At 37.5% G+C, this 14,543-nt stretch overlaps 1 long non-coding RNA gene across 1 annotated transcript in view; it reads right to left on the bottom strand.

Moving 5' to 3' along the window:
* Nucleotides 1–246: 246 nt before the first annotated feature.
* Nucleotides 247–14,543, bottom strand: part of LOC128641247 (uncharacterized) — a 33,781-nt gene continuing 19,484 nt past the window's right edge. The window contains exon 3 of the long non-coding RNA XR_008399459.1: nt 247–429. This is a non-coding gene — a long non-coding RNA (uncharacterized LOC128641247). The remainder of the gene's footprint in view (nt 430–14,543) is intronic.

The raw sequence follows: 14,543 nt of genomic DNA, 5'->3' as shown, positions 1-14,543 counted from the left end.
GAAGTGAATATTACTATATGTACCCTTCATACACAACTATGTGATGTGGTTTATAGAACATGAATATGTCATAAACATGATACCTTTTTGGGCCCATTTCCACACAGGCCTTATTATATGTTTAAACAATATTAGTGTATTAAAACACCCCTCACGTGGATGTGGATGACAATTATATTGTAAATAACAGAGGACAAGATTTATGGTGAACTATAAGAATATTTATTTCTTTTTAGGCTTCTTGGATGAGGGGGCTGAGGTGACTGGAGTGGATTTCCTTGTTCTCCTGGTTTGGGAAGATTCAGATGATTCTGCTGGAGTGCTGGCCACAGATGATAGGCTGGAGGCAGTGTCCTGCTGGTGTGTAAAGTGCTCAACCAACACACCCAAGAGTTGATTTTGTTCCCGCCATCTATTGTCCATCTGCATCTGCATATCAGAAAAAACTTGCATCATCTGCGAATGGTTTTGAACAATTCCATTAAATGATGCTGCCATGTCCCTCTGCAGCTCTATGCTACGCTTGAGTAACCTCTCTTGGCTCCTGTGAAACCTCTCTTGGTCCCTGTGAAACCTCTCTTGGCCCCTGTGAAACCTCCATTGGCCTCTTTGTCTGCTCTCACAGCTTGTTATGAGCCTCCTACCACTATGAGAAATCTCACCCTGAAGTCTAGAACCTAAGAAATTGCTTTTTGTCATTACTGGTCCTTAACACATTATCACTCCTTATTAACTCTTTTTTTGAATTATCACTATCTCCTACACCCCCCTCCTTCATTCACGCCCCCCCCCTTTTTTTTCTCACATTATATCAATTAAACACTGGATTTGTTTTCTAGCCACTATAATCACTGTTTATGGATACATTTCTTAGCCCACTTGCTCACAGTAATAGCACAACTCCAGTCAAGGCAGCTAAACATAGAGATAGAAAGACCAAAAACTCTATAAAACATTAGTCGAAGTCAGGTATGAAACTACAGGGTGTGCAAAGTTCGCAACTGCAACTGGGCCTCTGAGGGTGGGGGCCCAGCTTAAAAAAAAAATATATATTTTTTTTTCAATAAAAAATGTTGACCTGCCACTGCCTGCACTGATATCATGTGAGTGTAACATTATGTCTGACTACAGGGGTTAGTGTTTCTGTTTTACCCATTGGTGTTTATGTGTGTGTATGTATGTATGTATGTATGTGACTGTGTGTGTATTTATGCGTGTATGTATGTTTGTGGAACCAGCAAAAAACAGACCTTGTTACTACAGCATGGGGGGGTGGGGTAAACAGTGTCACTATACAGTACCACTATATACAGTACAGGTGGGCTGGACCATGTCACAGACTAATGTGGTCACTCTATAAAGTACTGGGGTGGGTAAGGTCAGGCCAGCCATCACACCGGCAGATTACAGACTGTCACTAAGTCACTATATACATTACTGGTGGGTTAAGAGTGTCACTATATACAGTACTAGGGGGTCAGACCATCTCACAGACTGTGGGCACAGGGTACCTCCTTTTGCAGGCATGTAATCTGATTCAGGGTAGGGGGGGCCCTTCTTAGATTCTTGCACCTGGGCCCTGTGGGTTCTAGTTATGCCCTCTGGTCGAAGTACATCCAGAATCAGATAATATTATTAGACGCAATGGATTTCAAGACAATCAAATTGTAGTGGACAACATTATTGAAGCTCTGACCCCTAAGTTTAATTTACTTAAAGCAGAAATCAAGCAAGATTGGAAGTTGGACAGTTTTCCACAAGAATCTGAGCAAAGCATCTCCAACTTGGAGGATTTAACAGTATCCCATAATTCTAAGATAGAGAGTAACCACACTATTATTACCAAGTTACAGAACAGAATAGAAGAGCTAGAAAGCAGGTCAAGAAGAAACAATATTAGCATTATTGGGGTTCCCAAAGACAAAATGTATGAAGATCTGATAACATTTACCACTCACACACTCCCGCATTTACTGAGTATCCCCTCCTCAGTTCCACCAATCATAATCGAAAGAGCACACAGACTGGGGAAGCCATCTTCTAACCTCAAAGGGATTCCTAAACCAAGACCCATTATAGCCAAACTCCTGAATTTCCAGGACAAAGTAATGCTCCTGCAATACTTTAGAAAAAATCAACCAATACTTGTAGATGATTCTAAAATCTTACTATTCCAAGATTTCTCTTTAAAAATGTCAGTGAAAAGGAGAGAGCTATCCCCAGTCTGTGGAAAAATGATTAAGGCAGGCCTTCAGGCCACGGTAATTTATCCAACCAGACTAAGAGTGGTCTTGGAGGGCCAAACTCATTTTTTTTACTCTGCCCTAGAGGCAGAGAAGGTTTTGGATGATAAATGTCAAAACCAAAGCTGAAAATGTGATTTACCCTGCTGTTGCAAGGTCTGGGTGGTTCCTAAATTGGGTTATTTTGAGGTTGTGTACAGAATTTATTTTATGACTTCCCCCTTCCTACATATGTATCTTCAAACTTTCCCCCTCTGTGGAATTTTTTTTTCTTCTCTTTTCTCTCGCTGTTATTTACTAAGATCCCTTGCAAATAATGGCTAATGTAAAGTACCTTAATATCACATCTTGGAATGTCAGCAGTACCACCTAACGCACCTAAACTCAGTAGAATCCGCTAAATTAAGATTTGTTTTGGGTAGGAGAAGTCCTTGCCACTCCAAGCATAGCAAGGAAAAGAGGGTTGGTAATCCTGCTAGGTAAAAATCTTGGGTATGAGATTTTATCAGAATAAATATACCGGGACAGTAGATTCTTAATATTAAAACTGAAAATATCAAATTTCATTTATACGTTATGTAATATATACGCCCCAAACAAGTTTGACTCAAATTTTTGGGACTCTCTCCAGTCAAATATATTGCAAAACATGAAAGGTAACCTCATATTAGAAGGGGACTTTAATATGTCCCCACAAAACCTATTAGACAGACTTAGGAGTAAGTTAAAGCAAAACAAGACAAAAAAATATGCACTAGAGACTAAAATGTTCAAAACCATCTTTAAAAATCTAGCTGTCAGAGACGTATGGAGGGCACAGAATCCCGATACACGAGATTATACATGCTATTCAAAAAACTTTAAAGGAGGAGATACGTATCAAGAGTGGCAATATAGGATATTAGTTAGCGCAAACATTTACCCCCCTTTTTTAAAAACCTTTAAATCCTTTTCCAGAATTGACATGTTCTTGATAAATGAAAATCTATACAAGATGGGGATAAAGGCTAGTCTAACACCAATTTGTATCTCAGACCATGCACCGATTACACTAGAAATTCCAACAAATAAAACTTATCCTCATTTATCGAGTTTCTTTTTTCCAAATTTTTTAACTAAGAATCTTAAGTTTAACCCCTTGAGTGCTAACAACGCTAGCACTCTCCCACCTTGAGGGAGATCTGGGGGCTCCCACCCGCTCCTTCCCTGGTGATCGGGCCTGCATAGTGACAGGCATCGCCGGGGTTTCAAGTTATGCGCAGTGACGTAACGCACAATGACGTGATGATGTCACCAGCAACTTTATTTAAAATTCACAATGTAAAGTATAGGAACAGGGGACATGCTGCTTAGAAGCCTGTATCTCAGGTATCTAAGCAGCTACAGACCCCCAAGACCCACCGTTGGAAAGGTAATAACCTAACCTTTCCAACAGTGTAAATCTTGGGGATCTGAAAAAAAAAAGTTAAAAAAAAAAAATTTAAAAAAACAACAAAAAAAAACTTAAAACAGCTTAGCACCCAGGTGGGAAAGTGCTTAGCACTCAAAAGGTTAAGAACTGGTGAAGTGGAAGACTGGTGGAGTACTCGCATTTTAATCAAGAGTTAGTAAATAATCCTTTAATTTTCTGGGAGGCAGCAAAGACCGTACTTGAGGGCGAGATTATAGCCTATACTGTAAAACTGAAAGAAAAATGTAGAGCCAGAGAAAGAGAGAAGTTTTGAAAGCGTTGGTTAACTCTTACAATCACTACCTACACTTAAAAACTGAGGAACATTGGTTAAGATATACAAGAGCTAAAAAAGAAAGGGATACCTTTTCACTTCATAACACAACCCAATTAGACCTAAAAATGCAGGCAAAATTTGACAGGCATGGCAACAAGGCCGGTAAATTATTAGCCAATCTAGTAAAAAAATGGCAAAAAACATAATTTATGTAAGAACTTACCTGATAAATTAATTTCTTTCATATTAGCAAGAGTCCATGAGCTAGTGACGTATGGGATATACATTCCTACCAGGAGGGGCAAAGTTTCCCAAACCTCAAAATGCCTATAAATACACCCCTCACCACACCCACAAATCAGTTTAACGCATAGCCAAGAAGTGGGGTGATAAGACAAAAGTGCGAAAGCATAAAAAATAAGGAATTGGAATAATTGTGCTTTATACAAAAAAATCATAACCACCACAAAAAAAGGGTGGGCCTCATGGACTCTTGCTAATATGAAAGAAATGAATTTATCAGGTAAGTTCTTACATAAATTATGTTTTCTTTCATGTAATTAGCAAGAGTCCATGAGCTAGTGACGTATGGGATAATGAATACCCAAGATGTGGATCTTCCACGCAAGAGTCACTAGAGAGGGAGGGATAAAATAAAGACAGCCAATTCCGCTGAAAATATTCCACACCCAAAATAAAGTTTAAATCTTATAATGAAAAAAAACCCTGAAATTATAAGCAGAAGAATCAAACTGAAACAGCTGCCTGAAGTACTTTTCTACCAAAAACTGCTTCAGAAGAAGAAAACACATAAAAATGGTAGAATTTAGTAAAAGTATGCAAAGAAGACCAAGTTGCTGCTTTGCAAATCTGATCAACCGAAGCTGCATTCCTAAACGCCCAGGAAGTAGAAACTGACCTAGTAGAATGAGCTGTAATCCTTTGAGGCAGAGTTTTACCCGACTCGACATAAGCATGATGAATCAAAGACTTTAACCAAGACGCCAAAGAAATGGCAGAGGCCTTCTGACCTTTCCTAGAACCAGAAAAGATAACAAATAGACTAGAAGTCTTTCAGAAATTTTTAGTAGCTTCAACATAATATTTCAAAGCTCTAACTACATCCAAAGAATGCAACGATCTTTCCTTAGAATTCTTAGGATTAGGACACAATGAAGGAACCACAATTTCTCTACTAATGTTGTTAGAATTCACAACCTTAGGTAAAAATTTAAAAGAAGTTCGCAACACCGCCTTATCCTGATGAAAAATCAGAAAAGGAGACTCACAAGAAAGAGCAGATAAATCAGAAACTCTTCTAGCAGAAGAGATGGCCAAAAGAAACAAAACTTTCCAAGGAAGTAATTTAATGTCCAGCGAATGCATAGGTTCAAACGGAGGAGCTTGAAGAGCCCCCAGAACCAAATTCAAACTCCAAGGAGGAGAAATTGACTTAATAACAGGTTTTATACGAACCAAAGCTTGTACAAAACAATGAATATCAGGAAGACTAGCAATCTTTCTGTGAAAAAGAACAGAAAGAGCAGAGATTTGTCCTTTCAAGGAACTTGCAGACAAACCTTTATCCAAACCATCCTGAAGAAACTGTAAAGAAATGTAAATCTTCCAGACTCGATAATATATCTTCCTAAATACAGATATACGAGCCTGTAACATAGTATTAATCAGAAAGTCAGAGAAACCTCTATGACTGAGAATCAAGCGTTCAATCTCCATACCTTCATACCTGATGGAAAAAAGGACCTTGTGAAAGAAGGTCTGGTCTTAACGGAAGAGTCCACGGTTGGCAAGTGGCCATCTGGACAAAATCTGCATACCAAAACCTGTGAGGCCATGCTGGAGCCACCAGCAGAAAAAACGAGCACTCCTTTAGAATCTTGGAAATTACTCTTGGAAGAAGAACTAGAGGCGGAAAGATATAGGCAGGATGATACTTCCAAGGAAGTGACAATGCATCCACTGCCTCCGCCTGAGGATCCCTGGATCTGGACAGATACCTGGGAAGTTTCTTGTTTAGATGAGAAGCCATCAGATCTATTTCTGGAAGTCCCCATATTTGAATAATCTGAAGAAATACCTCTGGGTGAAGAGACCATTCGCCCGGATGTAACATTTGGCGACTAAGATAATCCGCTGCCCAATTGTCTATACCTGGGATATGAACCGCAGAAATTAGACAGGAGCTGGATTCCGCCCATACCAGAATTCGAGATACTTCTTTCATAGCCAGAGGACTGTAAGTCCCTCCTTGATGATTGACATATGCCACAGTTGTGACATTGTCCGTCTGAAAACAAATGAACGACTCTCTCTTTAGAGGAGGCCATGACTGAAGAGCTCTGAAAATTGCACGGAGTTCCAAAATATTGATTGGTAATCTCACCTCCTGAGATTCCCAAACCCCTTGTGCTGTCAGAGACCCCCAAACAGCTCCCCAACCTGTCAGACTTGCATCTGTTGAAATCACAGTCCAGGTTGGAAGAACAAAAGAAGCCCCCTGAACTAAACGACGGAGGTCTGTCCACCACGTCAGAGAGTGTCATACAATCGGTTTTAAAGATATTAATTGATATCTTTGTATAATCCCTGCACCACTGGTTCAGCATACAGAGCTGAAGAGGTCCCATGTGAAAATGAGCAAAGGGGACCGCGTCCAATGCAGCAGTCATAAGACCTAGAATTTCCATGCATAAGGCTACCGAAGGGAAAGATTGAGACTGAAGGTTTCGACAAGCTGAAACCAATTTCAGACGTCTCTTGTCCGTCAGAGACAGAGTCAAGGACACTGAATCTATCAGGAAGCCTAAAAAGGTTACCCTTGTCTGAGGAATCAACTAACTTTTTGGTAAATTGATCCTCCAACCATGTTCTAGAAGAAACAACACTCATAAAAGACTGGAAAGGTTCTTTCTAGTGAAAATGAGCAAAGGGAATTGAATCCAATGCTGTGGCCATAAGACCTAAACTTCTATGCATATATAGCAACTGAAGGAAATAATAGAGACTAAAGGTACCGACAGACGGAACCCAATAGAATTATCCCTTGTCTGATAGAGACAAAGACATTGACACAAACTATCTGGAAACCTAAAAAAGGTGACCCTTGTGTGAGGAATCAAGAGCTTTCGAAAGGGCAAGTGAATCATATGAGATTCCGCATCCTCAGAAAATAATCTGAATGAAAACAGAAAAATGAAAATATGCATTTATTGTATCTAATGAAAACAAATAATGCTATCAATGACCATAAAAAGGCAAAATAGTTTGAATAAAACTCCAAACCCGGTTCCAAAAAAAGAACTGGAAGAAATACCCCAGAAGATTCCAGGTCTGAGCAGCGTTTGAACCCCATGGGTGCCCAGCCATGCTTCAACAGTACCCAAAATATATAGGACAGAAACACACTAAAAGAAAGTGTTAGCCTTACTGGAATAAAATCAAAGAAATTTGGACAAAATAGAACCAAATAAATTTCAAAGAAGTCTTAACCTGCCCTTTACCAGCCAAGCTGGAATACGGCACATACATCGCAATATTAGGGAGCTGATTTCTAACCCCAATTATAAACATGTTACTTGGGAAAGAACTCAGGAATTCGTTCCTTAATAAGAACAACCAAACTAGTATAAGCTTAAAGTTTTAGTCTTAGAACTCAATTTTGAAGCCCAGAGTAACAGTTAAGAATTGAATCCAATTATAAAACAAATAATTGATTATCTTAGAACAAAAGAAATATGGATTTTTTTTTTGATTTTTTTTTTAAAAAAATCACAAAATTCTTCTAGCTAAAATAGCTAAAGACATAGATTAACCCTCATTTGTGAAAATATTCAATAAAATGAAGACACAAATGAAATTATTAGCATGATAGACCAGTTAAAGGAACAGTCAATACAGTGGACTTGCATAATCAATAAATGCAAAACAAGACAAATGTAACAGCACCTAGTCTAGTAAATGTTGTCCCTTAAGAATGCTAAAATAAATCATAATCTGATACTTGATCTTAAAGTAAAACAGAACAAAAATTAAGCAATTGCAACATCCAAATAAATCACAGGACCAAGAAAAGTACCTGAAACTAAATAATTTTCCATAAATAAGATACAACCATCTAAAGGAAAATAAATACTATTTTGCTATAGAAACAATAGCATAATTAGTAGGAGTAGAGATAGCCCCAATAAATTGTAGAACCCTCCAAATTGAATTTAACTGCTGGCAAAGAATATAGTTTAAAACCTTAGAAGAAGGAATAAAATAAAATTCTCAGCCTATTCCATTCCCTAGTATGAGGAATTGGAAAGAAAACTTCTGAAAACACAGAAGAATAAATAAGCAGAAATAGTGTCAGCTAGTCTTAAAGAACTAGTTACCTTAATATCCAAAATAATCAACACCTTTTCAACAAAGAACAAATGTACTTTAATAAAGAAATAATAAAAAAGTAGATTTGTTAGTGTCAATATCTGATGAAGAAAATTCTGAAAGAGAAACAACATCATCAGAGAAGGATAAAACAGTATGTTGTTGGTCATTTGAAACTTCAATAATTAAAAAAGAAGTGAAAGAGACCTAAAAATTTTATTAGAAGGCACGAAGTCAGACAAAGCCTTTAAAATAGAATCAGAAAAATATTTCTTATAAATCTTTTAAATATTTCTTGTACATAAGATGTAAGAATGGCAATAAAGCATAAATACTAATGGATTCTGCATGTAAAAGTATATCATAATAACTTATTACAAACCATAGCTAAAGATAAACATTTATAACATTTAAAATAAATGAACTTAGCTTTGGTAGAACTGAACTCAGTAAAGCGTTTTTCCAGAAGTAGCTTTTGATCCAGGGTCAATCTGAGGCATCTTGCAATATGTAATAGAAAAAACAACATATAAAGCAAAATTGATCAAATTCCTTAAATGACAGCTTCAGGAATGGGAAAAAAATGCCAATGAACAAGCTTCTAGCAACCAGAAGCAATAAACAATGAGATTTAAATAATGTGGAGACAATAACGACGCCCATATTTTTTAGCGCCAAAAAAGACGCCCACATTATTTGGTGCCTAAATGCTTTTAGCGTCAAAAATGACGCCACATCCGGTAACGCTGACACTTTTGGCGCAAAAACGTCAAAAATGACGCAACTTCCGGTGACAAGTACGACGCCGGAAATAACTTAGAAATTTTTTTGCGCCAAAAAAGTCCACGCCAAGAATGACACAATAAAATGAAGCATTTTCAGCCCCCGCGAGCCTAACAGCCCACAGAGAAAAAAGTCAAATTTTAAGGTAAGAAAAAAATTGATTATTCAAATGCATTATCCCAAATAATGAAACTGACTGTCTGAAATAAGGAATATTGAACATCCTGAATCAAGGCAAATAAATGTTTAAACACAAATATTTAGAACTTTATATAAAAGCGCCCAACCATAGCTTAGAGTGTCACAAAAATAAGATTTACTTACCCCAGGACACTCATCTACATGTAGTAGAAAGCCAAACCAGTACTGAAACGAGAATCAGTAGAGGTAATGGTATATAAGAGTATATCGTCGATCTGAAAAGGGAGGTAAGAGATGAATCTCTACGACCGATAACAGAGAACCTATGAAATAGACCCCGTAGAAGGAGATCATTGAATTCAAATAGGCAATACTCTCTTCACATCCCTCTGACATTCACTGCACGCTGAGAGGAAAACCGGGCTCCAACCTGCTGCGGAGCGCATATCAACGTAGAATCTAGCACAAACTTACTTCACCACCTCCACGGGAGGCAAAGTTTGTAAAACTGATTTGTGGGTGTGGTGAGGGGTGTATTTATAGGCATTTTGAGGTTTGGGAAACTTTGCCCCTCCTGGTAGGAATGTATATCCCATACGTCACTAGCTCATGGACTCTTGCTAATTACATGAAAGAAAGACCTCTTTGATTGATCTAATTCAAGATAAAGAAAAAACATCTAAAACCTCGAAAGAAATTTCAGATTTATTCTATGATTATTTTTCAGATTTATATTAATTCAGAGACTCTGATAAATTACATAGTGAGGAAATCTGGAAAGACTTTACAAATCCAGTTTTAAACAATGATTCAATCGCAAGAATTAACTCACCCATTACCGAGCTAGAAATTACACGGTGCATACGCTCTTTAGAATCAAACAAAGCCCCTGGCCCTGACGCACTTCCAAATGAATTTTACAAGATTCTTGCCCCATCAATTGCCCCTCACTTAACTAGACTTTTTAACTATTTTTATACAGAGAATAAGCAAATCCCAACGAGCTTTGCGGCTTCACAGACAATATTAATCCTCAAACAAGGGAAAGATCCATTAAAAAAACAATCATATAGACCCATATCACTTTACTCAGACTATAAAATACTCACCTCCATTCTTGCGAAAAGTCTACAACTGGAACTAAATGATATTATTCATAAAGATCGGGCAGGCTTCCTTAATAAGTGAAACTCAGCAGCTAAAATTAGAGAAGTTTTTCTAACAATTGATTACTTTAAAAACTCAGAGGAGGGTAAGAGTAATGCCCATTCTGCTGCTGCGATCATTGCAATAGACGCTACCTGTTAGCCACACTGTCTTGGTTTGGCTTTGAAAACAACTTCACAAGGCTGGTTGAAAATTTATACAATAACTCATCTACTAAATTACTTATTAACAACATGGAATCTTCCACTATAAACCAGAAAAGGAGCACACGTCTGTTCGACATTGCTATCGAGCCACTAGCCATAAAAATCAGTCATTAGATAGAAGGAATTAAAATAGGAAAAAAGGAACTAAAAGTTGCACTATATGCCGATGATGTTCTCATATATATTTTTAATACTTCGGTTAATATTTCAAAACTAGATAATTTTATACCTATGTTTGGCTCATTTTTGGGCTACAGAATTAACACAACAAAATCAGAACTATTATGGAACAAGGAGCAGGAGAACTCTGTCTTAAAGATTCCCTTTAGAATAGTAACAAATTCATTCAAATATCTTGGTATTAATATCTCCTCTCAACCTCAAAACTGGTATAACCTTAATACCCCTCCCATCCTCAGTCAGATCAAAGACCATATGAAGAACTGGCAAAATCTCCCTCTCTCTATATTAGGCCGGATTGCCTTATTTAAGATGGTGCTACTACCCAAAATATCATATATCTTGCATAATGTCCCTGTGTTATTAAAAAGCAAGGATATTAAAGGTCTTAACATCACACTTCAATACTTCATCTGGCAAAACAAAAGAACTAGAATCTCTATTAACAAACTGTCCCTGCCTAAAAAAATTTGGGGGCTTAGCCCTCCCAGATCTAAGTAAATACAATTTAGTTTTACTAGGGCAAATTGTGATAGATTAGATCACGAATATGGATTACTATATCCTTATCTCCCACTCACTCTTATCCACTGCCCCCACCCCCAGCCTAATCAATAAGCAGGTGAAACAAATTAAATCTATATATACAGTTATTCAGGCATGGAAAAAAATTGGAAAGCTTATAAAAGTTAATCTAAACATACCTAAATACCAAATAATACTAGGGAATCCAGAGTTCCAAGGGGGCAAACAAGCCTTAATCTTTCGCAATTGGCATAAAAAAGGCCTGACCTTAATGGCACAATTTAAAGACCACTCTGCACAAAATATTAAAACCTTTGATGCATTAAAACAGGAGTTCATGCTCTGGAACAGAGATGTCTTTGCTTACCTGCATGTAAGGCACTACGTATTCAATTTGACCAGTTCTTTTACTTGGAATTGGTTTTAGGGAAAACTTGACAACTGGTCGGTAATGGTGAGGAATGAAGTCTCTTCAGTCTCAATTTGGTATGATCTCTTGGCTTCGCAAAGAGGCGATCTGAATATAGCTGACATAGTTCATAAATGGGAGAGTTGAATACCTAAAAGTAACATTCACTCTGATCTTATAAAAAGATCTTTAAAAAAAACTCCCACAAACCACGCTATCTGCAAACTGGAGAGAGTCCAATTTAAAACGTATATACTGATCATGCTACACCCCAGAAAAGGGATTTAAATGGCACAATCTTAAATTCAACAAGTGCCCAAAATGTGGGTTGCTGGCGGCTGACCTAATTCACATGCTTTGGGTATGTCCAAAGATGAGGCAGCTGTGGTCAAGAATAGAATACTGGATTAAGAATACTCTTAAGATCAATCTTGACCGTATATCCCTTGGGAAAGTAATCTTTCTCGTAGATGACTGGAACGAAAAAAGCACAGAGCGCATCCACGACTCAAGGTGAATCAAATAACAATTTATTAAGAGCAATTAATATGTTGCACTTACAAGAAGTATTAAAAAATGAAGCCTTTATAAAACCAATTCAACCCGTCAGCTCAACGGACTCAACTTCTGGAGTGATCATCAGATGGAAACAATGTCCATACTCTTTATCAAGCGTTCCTTACTTGCGGGCTTTTTCTCCCAGCTTCTTTTGAGTTCCAATGCAGCTGCAGGAAACAGTGGTGAGTGTCTCTACAAACGACAGGCTGCTCCTCCGTCTATGCGTTTCGTCCCGCCTATTGGGACTTTCTCAAGACCCAGAGATCAGCTAATCCTGTACAACGGAATCTTACCTTATGTATGCGCCCCCGACACACCTCTTACGTGTTGCGTAGTGGCGTAGTGGTTTGCTTGCTTACACACCCCTCCGGTGGACCAATATATGCTCAGTACGTCAGAGCCTTATTCTCATTGAATGTCCCTGTATTCATACTACAAAAATACTGCACAGCGGTATTGCCTGAATCGATACTTGCATTAATAATATATATGGGGATCATAAATACTATTGTATTACTGCAACAGTTATCATTACATAGTGTATTTCAAGCTGGTATAACAGTCGAGATTTTATTATGAACTGGAATGGTACTAAGAAAGTACAAATTAAATCTAGAGGCAATTGCCACTCCACATTTGTAGTTTATGGCTTAACCTGCGAATGTGGGAGAATCTATGTGGGCAGAACTAAGAGAAAAATAAAGAGAAGATGTTATGAACACATCAATAACATAGAGAATGGGCTAAAAACACATAGTGTCTCAGAACATTTTAGATTATACCATCAGCAAGACCCACGTAGCCTTAGAATTAGTATCTTGGAAACTGTCCCAGTAGGTGTTAATCCTCACCAAAGACTAACTGTTCTCAGACAAAAAGAAACTAAATGGATACAAGAGCTGGGCAGCTTAACCCATAATGGATTAAATATTGACCTTGACTTACAAGCATTCATGCTTTAGAGAGAATAATATCAATTGTCATTTCACATTAATTAAATTTTGATGAGATTCTTGATAGGGATGTTTTAATAAAAATAAGGGTGTTTATATTAAATTTTTTAAAATGATTTTGTATATCAACTTTTTAATATAAATGATTATTAGAAATTTCTGAATATTTATGTATTTTCATTTATATGAAATTAAATTATTTATAACTTAACTACAACTGTTTTTTTATTAATGAAGTTTCTGTATTAGTGGAATTTTTTATATATTGTAATATTAAATATATTGTTGTTCGTTGATTTTATGAGCTTTGAATGAAGAATCATGTTATGTATAGCGCTCTTCCTCCGGTTCAACTGTTATACCAGCTTGAAATACACTATGTAATGATAACTGTTGCAGCAATACGATAGTATTTATGATCCCCATATATATTATTAATGCAAGTATCGTTTCAGGCAATACCGCTGTGCAATATTTTTGTAGTATGAATACAGGGACATTCAATGAGAATAAGGCTCTGACATACTGAGCATATATTGGTCCACCGGAGGGGTGTGTAAGCAAGCAAACCACTACGCCACAACGCAACACGTAAGAGGTGTGTCGGGGGCGCATACATAAGGGGGGATTCTGCCGTACAGGATTAGCTGATCTCTGGGTCTTGAGAAAGTCCCAATAGGCAGGATGAAACGCGTAGACGGAGGAGCAGCCTGTCGTTTGTAGAGACACTCACCACTGTTTCCTGCAGCCGCATTGGAACTCAAAAGAAGCTGGGAGAAAAAGCCTGCAAGTAAGGAACGCTTGATACAGAGTATGGACATTGTTTCCAGCTGATGATCACTCCAGAAGTTGAGTCCGTTGAGCTGACGGGTTGAATTGGTTTTATAAAGGCTTCATTTTTTAATACTTCTTGTAAGTGCAACATATTAAGTGCTCTTAATAAATTGTTATTTGATTCACCTTGAGTCGTGGATGTGCTCTGTGCTTTTTTCGTTCCAGTGTGTTAATGTCAGCGCACCCCTGAGTGCCCTGTGAGGAGTAGCACCACCACCTCAAAAATTAAGGAGAAATTCACTGAGAGGATAGAAGAGATCCTATTGGAGTTATTACATTACTGGTATTATTTCTACCCTACTCCTTAAGTCATGAAGTAAATGCCTGTTGGTATTTTTCAATATGTAATCTAAGTGTGTTTAACTGCAACTATATTGATTGTGATATCTATTTCAAGCAGATATAAATCTTAGAGGTACCAATACTGA

The sequence above is a fragment of the Bombina bombina genome, chromosome 10 (assembly GCF_027579735.1).
Source record: "Bombina bombina isolate aBomBom1 chromosome 10, aBomBom1.pri, whole genome shotgun sequence".
NCBI classification, from domain to species: Eukaryota; Metazoa; Chordata; class Amphibia; order Anura; family Bombinatoridae; genus Bombina; species Bombina bombina.
This window is presented reverse-complemented; position numbering and strand designations above follow the sequence as displayed.